Here is a 15,698-nt window from a genome sequence, read left to right as displayed (position 1 = left end):
ATCATGGTACTATTTGATTATTAGTTATGTGAACTTGAGGCATTGATAGAGTAAGAGAATGTGAACTAGTGTTTATTTACATTTTCTGAAGTAAAAGAAGCCTATAACTCTGATAAGTGTAATTATCTATTAAATGTAATTCACAATTTTTACTCCAAAAGTTACCAGTTTTAAGAGGGATTAAGACGAACAAGCTAAAATATGAGTCAAAATAATGGACAGTTGAGAGTATGGTGACACCCCATTTGCGAATAAGAAAAAGGGGTTTGATTATGTCAATTCTTCACAGTAACTGACTACGTGTCAGGCACGTCTTTTTTCCAGCACGCGGTGGCTCTGCGAACTCGAACTTCAGTGTAATGTAAGGGGTATTTGACATTGTCGTGGGAATTTGTGTGTACAACAGAGTCAGCTGATTGGAAATTAAAATGGCTGGTTTACTTGTTTTAGCTTGTATGTTTGATTAGTCTCGAGGAGAGGGGTTGAGATGTACGCTCAATTATTTTGCGAGTAGATTGCCAAATTGAGTTAATTTAAACTGAATGGAGGTGGTCTCATAATCTATGAGAAAGATACAGTTGGTAATTCGGCTGTGTGCACCAGTTAGTTGAAGTTTTTTGTGCGCGATCATTTTTTATGTGTCCCCCACCCTACCTGAAGTAAGTCATCTTTACCCATTAGCTTGGTATTAACACATCTCTCAAACTTCCAGCCACAAAATGTGGATCAACTGTCCCACTTACTGTGGAACAAATGGGCAAAATGTGGAGCACAATCCAACACCTTATTAACATATTCAAGTAGGAAGCTCATAAGATGATTAAATGTGTTAATTTATACGTTTACGATGTTATTTTGATAACACGATTTACTGTGGATACTAGTTAGAAAATATGTTGACAAAATAGGAAGGAAGATCGCCTTTTTGAGATTAAAATGAACGTTTCTCGTAATGATGTACCTTTGGCAGGTATGGGTGTTAACTCAAATAGTAGTTCAGAAATATGCTGTTGCCTCCCTACTTGTATAATGACTTATCATTGGTTTAATCATAGTTTTATTATGCCTGTTTCTGTTAATTGTATTTACATTCTAATTGCTTTGCTTTTTGATGTATAGCTCGATAGAGGATGCATCGTTTTAATCTGCATTAAGTAGTTTCTCGATGACTCAAGAACTTTATCTCTTTTTTTTTCCCGGTTGTTAATTAGCATTTCTTAAAAGAATAAGGATTCTCAGAAAACGATTTCCATTTGTTTCAAGAAAGGGGGTGGGGGGCAGTGGTACGGCAGTGTTCACTAGTTTTTCAAAGTTTAATCGTCTCTAATTTTGGTACACATCCAACTAAAACGATGGCTGGTTTCCACACACTTTCATATTTTTTAATTAAAATGCAAGCATCATATATAAGTGAATAGATTGTGCGAAAATAAAGCTTGACTTTGGAAGTGTCAAGTGTGTGATTTTTTTCCCTTACAGGTAGTTTGAATGTTGGTGACTTAGTTGGTTAATATTTTTACAGCGCTCAGCTGTATTTAGTTAAAATGTATTTTCTTTTTTTTCGGGGGGGGGGGGGTTGTTCAACAGAACCTGTTAGTATTGCTGTTTACTTATTACAGCCCTGGACTGTAATAAAATGTTTTGTTTTGGAGCAGACATGTTAATCAAAATATGTCTTTAAGCAAATTGTACAGTGGCCAGTTTTTTTTACTTTGTGTCTGGGATGTGTTTGAGAAGTGTACCTCAGAAGTAATGCAGTTTAATTTGATTAACAACCAGTAAGTTGACAAATAAGGTACTTGAGTAATCTCTGACTTCTTGAAGTTCTTGTGCTTAACACTATGGTAATGTGCTATTTTTGCCATTCTCCCTAGGTTACTCTTTAATCTTTGCAGGAGCACTGAACTCGATTTGCAACAGTTACAGGCATATTATTGGCTTAAGATCCACCTTTTTTTGCAGCACAGTCTTTCTTTAGCAGTTATGTCCAGTTTAAAACAAGAAAATGGCCAAGTCGCTGAAATTTTAAGATAAATACTTTCTAACCTTCCTCTCCTTATGAAAGGTAAGGATTTTGTATCAGAAACGCCTTAATAAGGTATAAAACAATTAAAATGCCTTAACACTAAGCTTTCATTGTATTACTTAAATGAAATTATGTCCTTTACAATGATTGTGGATATGGTTTGTCCTGCAGATCTTATACATATGTCCTGCTTTTGGCATTTGAAAAGGTGGTAGCCCTGCATTCACAGAACAGAAATTATTAACAAAATTAATGTGTATAGAAAATGGTAGATGCACCCCATTTACCGTTATATTTTCATTCCCATTCATTTTTTTTATTTTATTAATTTTACTGTAGGGTTAGTTCCATTAGGCCAGTAGCCTGTTATCTGGGGCGATTCAAGCTGACAATCATACTTACGAGGGAAGATTTGTCCAGGGCACCAGGAGAATTCCCCCCTTTTAAATTTTTGGAAGTGGTGGGGTACAAGTATAAAGACCTGTAGTAAAAGTTTTCAAAAGGCTTAATTGTAGGCATGATGAGATGGAAAGATATTAGAAAAAACATGTTGATGTGGTAACTTAACACAGAAAGTGTGATAAGAGACCTTGGGACACAGGTGGATAGTAGTCTCTCCTTTGATAATCACATCGCCACAGTAGTCAGGAAATCCTTCTACGTGGCATACCTCATCACATAAGGTTTCTCATCCAGGAAAAAAAGGTCATTGTTCCCCTCTACTCGTCACTCATTAGACCCATTATAGAGTACAATGCCTTTTGGTATGTACCTCACAAGACATCTACAACAACTGGAAAGGCCACAGAAATACCTCACAAAGAGGATTACCGGCCTCAAAGTGATGCCCAATGCAGACCGTCTCAAAAAACTGCAGCTTTACTCCGTTGCATATTGCCTTCTCAGAGGCAATCTCTGCCTAACACACAAAGCTATGTCAAACCTAGAGCTTTTAGACATGCTCCGCTTAAAGAAATCCCAATCCCTATGAGCTACACACTCTAGGGACATAAACCTCATCACCACAATAAATGGAACATGCTGGAGGGATAGATTCCTGTCCCAGAGACTTCCCATACTCTGGAACAAACTATCTATATCAAACAAAGCTCCTCATTAGCACTCTTCAAGAAAAATCTTGATGATTGGATGGGAGATAGGAAATTCACCCCGGGGATCACTTCTGTGATTCACCCCGGGGATCACTTCTGTGGCTCTGCTCGACAGTGGCACAGGAAAATAATTTTCTTGGGTGGCAAAAGCCAGGATACATTTGGCTAGGCTTATATAGGCCCTAGGGCCAATAGCCTAGTACCTACCTATGAACCTATAATATCACCAAATGGGCATGGGTATTTGCCCGTGATACGCGGATTGAGGATCTGACCTACTCTAACTTATGCCAGAGATCCATGCTAAAGGTGGAAGGGATGTATGTGCCCTTATTGACCATTGTGTGTCCACCGTAAAGCCCAGCAGCCTTGGATCAATAAGCTACTGACTGTCCAGTGTACAGTTGTCCAGCGTGGGTTACCTGGGATAGCCCTGTTGAGTGACAACTGGATATAAAACCAATCAACCTATCAAACATGAACTAAGAATTGGTACACACTTATATGTTCAGTGATGGGATGGAGCTTGGAAGTGGATGATAGGATGGTAAGGAGGAGGCTGGACATTCTATGTATCCAGGAGACAAGGTGGAAGGACAGTGCAGTAAAGTCACTGGGCTTAGGATGCAGAGTTTACTTCCCAGGAAGAGGACAGGCTAGAAATGGTGTGGGAATTGTGGTGAGAGGCTTCAGAAGGCAGTGATGGATGTCATCAGAATTAGTGACAGACTCCAGCCTAATGATAGGGTAGTATTCATAATCTCAGCCTATGCCACACACAGGGTTGTGATAGTGAAGAGAGAAGTACATTCAGACAGCAGTTGTGTGACCTACTAGATGAATAGTAGGACAACATGAATTGGTGTTGATAATGGGTGGCTTGAATGCAAATATTGGGACAGACCAGAATGGGTGGCTTGAATGCAAATATTGGGACAGACCAGAATATGAGGACTGCCTGGGTCTACATGGGTGGGGCAACAGGAATAAAGGAGAAGATTTTCTAGACTTCTATCTGTTAAATGACTTGATAGTAGCCAACACATGGTTCAGAAAGACAGAGACAGACAAAATATTGCATACAAGAGTGGCCAACATGCAACTCGGGTAGACTTCCTTCTAGTAAGGAAAGGTCACTGGGGTAGAATCAGTGATTGCAAAGCCATCCTTGTTGAAACAGCTGGCCCTCAATATAAACCACTTGTCACAATCAGCTGCAAGCAGAGGTTAGAGAAGGCTCAATGGTCAACAGAGACAATTACAACAATTCAAGGAATTACTTGGGGCTGTAGCACTCCAAGAAGAGGATGAGATAGGTGGAGTTGAAGAAGAATGGTAGTGCCTCAAAACAACATGTGTGAGGACTACAAAACCGATATGTGGCCAAGCCAGGTATAGAAATAAGATAATAAGAAAAGCTAGTGGTGGAATGCAGAAGTCCAGGAAGACATCAAAAGAAAGGAGTGCAGGAAAAAGTGGGAGATGGAAAAGATGGACCAGGCTAGGAAGGAATACTGGTTGGCTAACAAAAAGGCTAAGAAAGGAGTTGCAATAGCAAAGAATAGGGCACTGTAGGCACTCCACCAGCTTCTGGAAATGAATCAGTAGGTGGCACAAAAAAAAAAACTGTATCAGGTTCCAAGGCAATGATAGAAAGATAAAGAAGATAATTGTACACCCTTCATAAGGGATGCTGGCAACCACCTGCTCACCAGTCCACGGGACATCAAAGGCAGATGGAAAGAGCACTTCCAGCAGCTTCTGAATGAGGAAACCCCACAGAAGCTGGACTGCCCCAGATACAGCCTACGATGAGAGAAGAGGAGCTCACTGTAGAAAAGTAAGAATAGTAGTAAGGAAAATGAAGTCAGGGAAAGCAGCAAGTTCAGATAAGGTCACAGCAGATATGATAAAGATACTGGGTGACATAGGAGAGAAATGGCTCCTGAGGGTAATCATAGTGGTGTTGAGAGAGAGGTGCATCCCAGAGGACTGGAGAATAAGCATACTTGTGCCACTATACAAGAACAAAAAGAACAGCTGCAACTGTGGGCAGTACAGAGGTATCAAACTCCTTTCACATTGTATAAAAGGTCTGGAGTGGGTGATTGGTAAATGGATACGCAAAGTAGTAGAATGTAAGATGGGAGATAGTTCAAATTCCGATCAGGATACAGCACAGCTGACCCAATATTTGCAGTGAGACAGATAGTGGAGAAGAAGCTAGAGATGAGGAAAGAGTCCAATTGGGCATTCCTAGACTTGGAGTAAACATGACAAGGTCCGAAGAAAGCTGATTTGCGCAGTCCTGCTTGGTTCAAAGTCCCAGAAGCATTGACAGAATTAGTGCAGGTGATGTACAAAAATCCAAAGTCTCAAGTATGAAAGTTCGTTCTCACAGAGAATTTCCCAGTGGGAATGGGTGTACACCAGGGTTCAGCTCTGAGCCCACTGCTGTATATACTGGTGATGATGTACCTCAGCAAACAGGTTGGAGGGAATAGATCAACAAAGTTACTGTATGCAGATAATGTGGCATTACAGGCAGACTCTGAGCAAAAACTTCAGGAAAGGTAGGGGAATGGAATGCAAACTTGAAGGCACATGGGATGAAACTAAGCACAGATAAGACAGTGATAATGGCAACAAACTGAGAACATCAGAAGAAGCTGAGAACAGATAGAAGGGAGGATAGTGGAACTGGTTAACAGCTTCAAGTGTTTGGGAGGGGTGGCTGAGGAGAAGGGAAGTCTGAACGAAGAGGTCAAAGCTAGAATCCGAGGGGCTTCAGCAAACTGGCACAGAGTGTCAGGTGTAATGTATGACAGATGAATGTCAAACGGGCTGAAAAGTAAGGTGTGCAAAACAGTGGTGTGACCAGTACTACTGTATGGTACAGAAACCTGGGCAGTAAATGCAGAGTAGATGACGAAGCTAGAGATGCTGAAAATGAAGTGATAGGATGCACACTGTGGAACAGATGAAGAAATGAGGACATAAGAGCAGAAGCCAAGTTAGCTCCAATTGCAGAAAACATCAAAGAGAATAGATTACTGTGGTTCAGGCACATGTGCAGAAAAGCAGAAGGCAATCTGGTGAAGAACATTTGGGACAGACGGGAAGAATATGAGGAAATGAAGATGTCAAGCAAAGAGGTGGCTGGATTGTGTGAGAGAGGATTTGCAACAGTCAAGGCATGAGTGTCAAACTAGGCAGGAGTGTGGCGTTGAATAGAGAGAGAGATGGCAACAGTTAACATGACCCCCTGACCCCATGTACAAAATGGGGGGAGGGGTTGTTGATGATGATTATTGATGTGAGAAATAAGAATAGAGGAAGTGGATATAGAGATGTTAATGTCCGACTTTATTATGTTGTCACTTGAGATGATTTGAGTGAAAAGATACAATTTGTATAATGTAGGAAAAATGGCAATCATTCTCACTGCTGCAGTAGTCTATGATTATATAAGTTATATCCTGCCCAGAATATAATGTTTGGTCAGCTAAAAAGTTTTTTGTTCCCTCCCACACACTTGAGCCCAGGCTGCTGTGACTTGAGAACCCCAGTGGAGGAAACAGCAGTCTGGTTGTGACTCTCTTCGGTACTTTATTGCTCAAGAGAGCACCTCTGGTCTTCGTATGAGTTATAGACTGCTCTGATCTTCCTTTTCTGGCAGCTACATTCTGGTTGGGGAACACTTCCACACAAATATTGTTTTCATATTTTGTGACAGAAATATATACCAATCTTTTTAAGAACACAGGACCTTTACTGAATTTACTGTCTCATAGAAATAACTGATTAGACAAGCTGTTTTAGTATTGGCTTTTTAAGGTTGTCTTGGTCACCTTTTGTTAGAAAAATGTGCTGCTTGTGTACTTAAAGCTGTGAGTTTGAAGGACTGTAAGGAAAATGTGTTTTATGCTTTTGTGACAACTTTCCTGCATCTTATTTAAGTCTGTGACATTTTAATAAAAGGGCACTTCATTGTTGTACTAAGGTGTATTGCTTGTGCATTTTCTTTGTGAATATTGAGGGGACTGTAGGGAAGGTTTAAGTGTATGTACTGGTTGTGAACACTGCAGTGATGACTTATCTTTTGACTGACACCTTCTGGCAAACAGGCTTCTCCCTCAGTAGAAACATTGATTCCTTTATTGGTCTTGCAGATCCTTTCCTGGTGTACCTAAGGAGAAAAAAAACAAAGCTGAGCCTTTCCCAGTACTGCAGTCTGTCTAAATCTCAGCCTTTGATGGATGATGCTGTAGTGACCACCATTAGTTCCTCGGACCACATGCTTGTTTCTCTGGGACTGTCTGGCATAGTTCTTTGTCACCATGGACCGGGGATTAGTACCATCATCTTAGGCTATTACAGTGTTTATGCTAGGCATGGGATAACATTCATCTTTGGGTATGGGAGTTTCTCTTGGAGGTTCTTCTTGGGGTGGCTGGGGTAAGAGATCCATTTCTCAAGAATTAAATGCCATTCATTAGTTGGCCTCTTTTTAGGGATGTTCTCAGAAAAAAGAAAACGCTAGATCTATTTCATTTGACAACTCTGTAGATTAAAGATGAAATTATTTACCTAAGCTCAGGGGTTATTGTAAGCTTTGAATCCAGTGGATCAGCTGGATAATGTTGGCATTAACCTAAGCTACACTTCATGAGGTTGTTTTCTCAGAGGATCCTGATATTGACTGAGCTTCTTTTACATTATCTTCGCAAGCCCACTGATTCTGAGGACAGTGCTTCCTCTGATTGTCCTACTGAGAAATTTTCCCCTCCTTCAAACTGTGTCCAGAATGAGTACAATATTCTTGTAGGAGCAAATGGATGCTCACCTTCTTTGAGGAGATACTATGACATGATACAAGTGGATATGCCATATTTTACCACTTTTATGCTAGGATGTGCTTTCTTTATGCAACAACCCTGACAGTCAATCTTGAGTCACCAAAAAACTCCAGTGGTATTTACAAAATATCTGTCTCCTGTGATAGCCAACTGCATGGTATTAACATTTTTCTTTACTGAGTCTTTTTTTCAGGTGTCAGGAGTCCCTTTCATGGGTTGCAGACTTCCTTCTCAACCTAGACTTTTAAGATCAGCAGTCAAAAATCCATTTATTCCATCTCCCAAAATTTTATTTCTAGTGTGCCTTTTAGAGTCTTCCCTGCAAAAGGCATTCTCAACACCGGATAAAGTAGTTAGACATATTCCTGTGCTGCTGAAATCAGTGTCCGACTTCAGCTAGGGAATATTTCCAGATTCTGTGGTTCATGACATGTATGATTCTCATGATTCCTTTTGCCAGGTTGCACATGAGAAATATCCAGTGGTTTTTGAAAACTATGTGGACCCAGCATTCTCATCTTCTAGAATTTCTAATCATAATCTTGGATTTTGTGAAGAGAACTGCTTTGGTGGAGACAACAGGCCTTCCTGAATCCAGGTCTCCCATTGTTTCTTTCAACCCAAGCTCAGTCTATCAAAACAGACTCTTCAGATTTTGGTTGAGGTGGGAGGACTGTTTCAACCCAAGCTGAATCTATCAAAACAGACTCTTCAGATTTTGATTGGGGTGGGAGGACTGTTTCAATGGTGGTAAAAGTGTAGGATCCTTGGAACAAATCAGACAGGCCAAAGCACTTAATATCAGAGAGATGTTTGTTGTGATTCTTGCAATATAATTTATTCATCTGTGGCCCTGTGACCTTTGCAGATTACAGACAACAGCACAATGATGTGGTATATAAACAGGGGGCATCAGAGTATACCCTCTGCATGGGCTAGCTGTGGTGGCTTGGGAGGTCTCTTTAAAACATTATTTAAGCTTCTCAGCTTTCTACATTCTGTCAGAGCACAATGTAGTAGCAGACCCTCACAAATGGAAATTGAATGAGGGTGTCTTCCAGGAATTGAGCCAATTGTGAGAAACACATCAAATACATACATTTGTCTTATTTCAAATCTGATAACTAGATAGATTTTGTACCAGGACTCATTGCAGGCAGGTCTAGAAAACAGATGTGTTTTCATTGCCTTCAAAGGGAATGTTTCTGTATGCATTTCCACCAATTCCACTGATATCCAGGTTCAGAAGAGCTCTCCAAAGATCATTGTGGTAACTTCCTTTTGGCCCAGGCAAATGTGGTTATTTCTTATGGAATTGACTAAGGGCAATTACCACAAACTTTGTAACAGATTGAATCTACTCACACATGACCAGGCGGAGTTTGATGCACTCCAGTCTGAAACACTTACTTGCAGTTTATTACCTGGATAATTCTAATTTGATACATTTTAGACATCTTGTTTTTGAGGACTTGTGGTAGGTACTAAGGAGGTGATAAACCCTACTACTTGTAAATATTTTGTTTATTAATTGGAAAGGATGTATTAGTTGGTGCCACAATAATAACCAGGGATTATTCTAGGATTCTGTACCACCAATTCTTGTATAGTTGTGTGAGTTACTATCCTCTAGCCTGTCCTATTGTTGCTCAAGGTGTTCTAAAAAGGGGTTTAGGTGTGCAAGACCACGTAGTATACATATGATGCTTTGGAAACTTTACTTTGTTTTGAAAAGTAAAATCTGTGTTCATTTGACCAAGATTTTTTGGATATTATTTAGACGCCTGTTGTACTTATTACTCTGATTATCTGCAAGAGAATATTTAAGTTTCTAGTTCTCATGGTTGATGAAGTCTGAGTTTCCTTAGAGATAGTTGACTAACTCACCACCACCACTACTCATCCTATCATAGTTTGCCTTTGCTTTAAATCTATCCATCATTCTACCTATATTCTCTCCCAAATTGTAAAACCAGGGAAAGAAGGATTTGATGTACTCTGGATGTGCCTATGTAACTCTGATATCATCTTGTCATTATCCAAATACCTGGTGAAGTGCAAATAATAGAAGACCAGGAACCAAATGGAAAACGCACCAAACAAGCCTGTATACGAACTCTGTTTATTGCGGTAAAAACACACACCAAGATTAAGTACTTTCGTCTTTTACATAGAATACTTGATCAGAATAAAGCACACTGATTCAAGAACCATTACATAATAGATAAACTGGTATTGTCAAAAAAAGTCACATGTAAAATGTCACATGAGGAGTATTAAATACACAGGGTGTTCATATTCAAGCCAACTTAGCTTTTTACAAATAAAACACTGTTATATATTAAATACCTTCAGTATATATTTAAAAATGCAGGCACAGTAATGCATGTAAAAATGTTAAAATACTTAGTTTCATAGATTTTTATTTCAGGGCTGGAAGTTTTGTCAAGGAATCCTTTATACCTGGTGGAAAATTAGTTGCTAGTCTGAGTTGCCAAACTAGCTCTTTTTTACTTTATACATTCTTCCAGTCACCCCCCCCCCTCAAATCTATGTCCACAGTGTCCAAAATACCAAATTTAAAACCTTTAAAATTGGAACAAGTGAGGGAATGCCTATATAATGCACTTGTATCCTTCTTGTTTTTAACATCATATACGTGCTCATAGATTCTGCTTTTCAACACCCTCTCCATTTTCCCAACATATAATCCGTTGCACATATCACATAGAGCAAGGTACACCACTTTGGTGGTAAAATAATTTCCTTTCTTGAATATAACCTTAGATGCCATCTTATTAGTTAGGTGGGTTTGAGGTGCTTTGCTACACAAACACATCATTGAACCACCTTTTAGACCCATTGTTGCTGCCAGTGGCTCCAAAACATGTAATCTGGCACTGTTTGTAGATAAAATGACTAAGCATGTAGTGGAGAGAGCAGAACATCTAGTTAAGGATTCCTGGGATTTTTCTTCTGTTTGAAAGACAAAAGCACTTAATCATATACAGGCTTGTTTGGTGCATTTTCCATTTGGTTCATCATCTTGTCATTACTTAGTCTTTTAACTTTCCTAAACAGCTATGTACTTCCTATAATGAGACAAAGAACGGACAACCCGTATCAATCCAGATAGTCATATGTTGGTTGTCTTTTTGTTTTTTTTCCTTATTTGCTCACCATGGAAAAAGTTCAGGCTGAATCAAGACACCTTTTACTAGAGCCTTGTTTCTTGATGGCATACTAGAAAGATGTGGACTCTAGAAGCTTTCTAGAGGCAGCTAATAACTCCTTTGTTCATCTGTTTCACAAAGCATTACATATTTGATTCCTCCTCCTCCATGTCAAGAATAGGCTTTGCTATGATCATACTCCAAAGGGCTCCTTGAGCCTTATCCTTCCTCCTCCCAGGATGTATAACTTGTGGTACTATACCCATACATCCACAGGCTACTGCAGCAGTGGTGATTTTGAACATGTAGTGTTAAGATAAATGCAACTTGCACAACTGTACTTTTACTGAGGAATTAAGAATACCATCAGGACTTTATAGGGTGTCACAGTGACTCACTCACGGTTATGTTGTAATAGAATTAAAAATGTGGGAAAAAGATTTGAAATTGGGAACCTTAACAGAAGAGAAAGTAATGGATGGGAGTATGCTATGTGGCTGTTACTAATACTTTCTGATAGGAAACTGACACTTTTGTAAAGGTTTGGTGGCATTTGCCTTTTATGCAGAAACATTAGAATTATTTAAGAAAAACAGATTGTTGTTGAGATTACAAAGGGAATTTGAGTATGGTTATGGAAGAGAGGGGTGATGGTATAACAAAACACTGTGTAACAGAATTATACCATCTGCCTGTAAATATTTCTTCCAGGTCTGAATAGATATGTACAAGTATGTAATATGGGCCTTTTTCTTATCTTTTGAAATGTATATGGTTGTATAGTCATGTGATATTTGGTGGGGTTTGAACTAGAAATCTTGTGTATGTATGTGTGTATACATATATATATAGTAACTTTGTTTTGTATGTATGTAATGGGTTCTACCTGATGATCTTGAAATATGAAATACTCAAAACCAACAAGATCCAGCCCAAATGCTTAAATCTTATAAGTTCAAACTAGCCAAAATAAACTGAACAGTATTTCTTTTTGCTGTAACCTGAACTGTATTGAGATTGCAGCACAGTGGGGATCTGGGTATTGATCCTTTCCCCATTTTAGTGCAGTCTTGGGGTTGGAATATGTGAGTAGTAGGTATTTTTGTTTTTGTTGAGCTTAAAAGGTTTGAGCATTTGGGCTCAGTCTTGTAAATTTTGAGCAAACCTCTTTTAAGATTTTAATGTAGAACTGTGTAATTTTTTTCTTTATTTAAAAATATGATACTTCACTCTTCTCTAAGTGTCATGGGACTTTTTACATCACTGATGTCAACAGCAACTTGGGCAGATGGGACTTCTGTTTAATGTTTCATCCATAGGACAACACACTGTGGAGTACAGCATTTCCTTATTCTGCTCTTCAGTCTTAGTACTGGGGAGAAAAAAAAAAATATAGTGCCTGCTATAGGAATAGAACCTACAGCCTTCTAATCTTCACAAATCTGAGGCGAGTGTGCTCTCTATTAAGCCATTTTGGCAGATCCCACAAGATTGAATAAGGGTGAGTGAATAAGGCGTTCTGCTTTAAGAAGTCTTCACATTTGAACTGTTAAGCTGACTTATTTGTAATAAACAATATGTCTGATATCTTGGCTTGAATGTATCACACTTGTGGCAGGAAATGTTTGGAACCCTTAAAGTAATGTTGCCCTCCTGCAGTGCGAGCGTGCAGTAGACATGAGATGCTTTTCATCTGCAAATGAGAGTAATCTTTTCCAGCCAGAGTCTGTTGTGTGAAAAGGCTCTGAGTGTGAGACCCAGGCGACCACAGTTAAGTTACTGAGTTGGGCACTGGATGATCTGTGCAGAGCAGGTGATGGGAATAAATGGCAGGTGGCTGCTCATCTATCTTTGGGTAGAAAGGTGGTTCATATTGTTTTTTTTTTGCAGTCACGTAGGTGGAGGATTGTTCGTATGGCACTAAACATAAAAAAGACTGGAGGATGTGTATTTGGTGCTTGCAGGCCAGTGACTGTGGCCTTCACTGGCATATGTGTGATAATACCCGTGCATGCGGGGCAGATGAGAGGGCCTAGAATACCCTGTGGTGATGTAGGTACTTGCGGCAGTCACCTGAAAGCGGGAATAGGGCCTGATAAGAAAACATCTCTCTGCATTAATGAAGGATTTTCTTATGGGTGCTTGGACAGATTGGGGGAGTGGTGAACCACTAAGGTTGCAGGAGACCTTTAACACTGGTGTACCCCCCATGAGCCCTTGAGCTGCCAGTTGAGGTGGTCTCTGGTGTGGGATTGGTGAGCCCCTTATTTGACTGTTGGTCTGTTGAGGGCCACAGTAAAGCAGCTTTTATGTCTGAGTGGATTACTGCTCCATCCATTTGACTACTATTAAAATTAGTGGATATGTCACAAACAGGGAATAAATGGGTACAACTCACTGGAGAAATGCTTGATGATAGGCAGGAAGGGCGTTGAAAAGCATAAACAAATAAAAAAAAATCATGAATACCAGCCATAACAAAAAGCATAGCCTGAAAGAAAAAACTTTTTTACAATAGAGTTAAATAAACCCACACAGTGTATTTTCCATGAAATATACCATCATTTTTACACAAGTTGAGTGACTTGAATTTAAGTGCACAGTTCTGTAGTACTTGTGTCCAGGCATTTGTTAAAAATGCAAAGCTTTACAATTAAACATGTAGTCAAGCTGCTTCAAAGGCTGGAATATTATAAGCAGTGTTTACATTTTCCTGTTAACCACTTCAGTTTTTAGTAACCCTGAATAATAAGGCATGTATGTCCATTTTCAGGGGCATATGGGTGGAGAAAAGCACCAGAAAGTAATTTTGGCAGCCATACAACGTTGTTGATATAGAGGTGTATTGTAATATTTGTGTGGAGAAACTGTCATGCTGCTTTATCTAAAAACAGTAATAGTGAATATTACCATTGCTCTTTTGATGTAAATACTGTTGCCTTCTGACAACAAGGCACACAAGCCCTTGCATTTCTAAAAGATGCACATTTCAGAATACTTTGTTTTTGTGTATCTGATAGTATATTGAACACTATGCAAGAGTACTTATGCAGTGTCTTTGTACTATGTTAAGTGAATTGGGGCATAAAACCAGGTGCAGAACTGCTGCTGCACTGGAATGCAGAAAAAGCTCCTCTTGTACTGTCATTTTCATTCATTCTTCAACTGTTGGGTTCGGATCTGATCCTTGGATCAGACTCCGCTACTTCTTCCAGATCATAGAACACTTTAACTCTCAGGCTCCTCCCTTTACCCACAATGCCCGTCATCTTACATACCACAGATCTCGTTTGCTGCCATAGTGTTCAGAAGTAAATTGTGAGCTGTCAAGTGAGCCTTTGAATTTTTGTGAGTTTAGATATTCCTTGTACAACTCTTATTATAATAATAATACCTTTATCTTTTTCCTCTCTATAACCCTTTTATATAAAACTTTGTAAAGCTTATCTTTTTTTACTCTTGCTACCATAGCTGGTATTCTGTCCCTTTTTAGTACTTTTCCTTTATCATTGTTGGTATTTTGTATTTCTTCCCTTTGCCTTTAAAAGCTTTACTCTTAGTCTTTCTTCCTTCTACTTTTTCAATTAAAATGTGTGATAAACCTTCAGGTTTTAAAAAGTGTGGGGTGTGCAGCCACAAAATACCTAATTCAGGCACGCATTCCAAGTACATTTACTGTTTAGGATCAACCCCTTTGGATTTGGACTGTGACATTTGTAAGGGATTTAACTCCAGTGCTTTAATTGATCACAAAAATAAACTAATACTTAGGGGCTTGCTGCTTTCTAAACCTCCATCTATGACTTCTGGGGCTCAAACCCCTAAAAGGTTAGAGGAAAAAAGGAGATGATCTTTTTAAGGAATCATGTAAGAGATCTCCTGAATGGACATTGGCTTCTACTTTGGCTTCATCCTGTAAGCCGCCTTTGAAACAATTGGATCAGAGTACTTCAGGTCAAGGTCTGAGAAATCCCCCCAAATCCAGTCTACTCGATTACTGTCAGAGCTAAATACCTCTCAGCTCCCTTTTTTTTTTTTTTTTGAGCAGTCGCCACAAGACCATCGTCCACAGGCTCATCCATTCGATCTTCCAGGAGCTTATCCGAAGCAGATAGGGACAGAATGATGAGGAAGTTCCTTGGGATCCAGATTCAAATGGGAGTTCTTCTGGCTCCAAACCCATCAGGTCTGGATACCCTTATTAGTACTACACCTCCGATATTAGCTTCTTCTCCAACCTGACCTTTGGTTTCAGAGCCATTGGATCTGAAAGCGCTGGAGTGCTCTGCCTCGGATCCAAAGATGTTGGCATCTTTGACTTTGATGGTGTGTCTGAGTTGTCTGGTCCTGAGTACTTTGGAACCGGATGACTCTCAGAGCCATAGCATTCATGCTGGCTCCTGGGTGTTAGATTTGTCTCTGAAGTTGTCAGAGCTTTCTCTACCTCTTGGAACTTCAGTGCTAAACTGCTCGACATTGACTCTCTCCTCCGGTAGTTTGCCTGCTGGGAGGCAGGAGCCAAATGTTA

The 15,698-nt window shown here is 39.6% G+C and overlaps 1 protein-coding gene across 1 annotated transcript in view; it reads left to right on the top strand.

Annotated features, from left to right (window-relative positions):
* The first annotated feature begins 418 nt into the window (after positions 1 to 418).
* The window catches only part of LOC122801255 (serine-rich adhesin for platelets-like), a 1,296,546-nt gene continuing 1,281,266 nt past the window's right edge, over positions 419 to 15,698 (top strand). The window contains exons 1-2 of the mRNA XM_044070807.1: positions 419 to 659; positions 1,875 to 2,065. The gene's annotated coding sequence lies outside the window, so the exon portion shown is untranslated. The remainder of the gene's footprint in view (positions 660 to 1,874; positions 2,066 to 15,698) is intronic.

This window comes from Protopterus annectens, chromosome 4.part1 (assembly GCF_019279795.1).
Source record: "Protopterus annectens isolate FY-2018-M chromosome 4.part1, PAN1.0, whole genome shotgun sequence".
Lineage (NCBI taxonomy): Eukaryota > Metazoa > Chordata > Ceratodontiformes > Protopteridae > Protopterus > Protopterus annectens.
The sequence above is the reverse complement of the archived record's forward strand: the minus strand, read 5'-3'. Positions and strand labels throughout refer to the sequence as shown.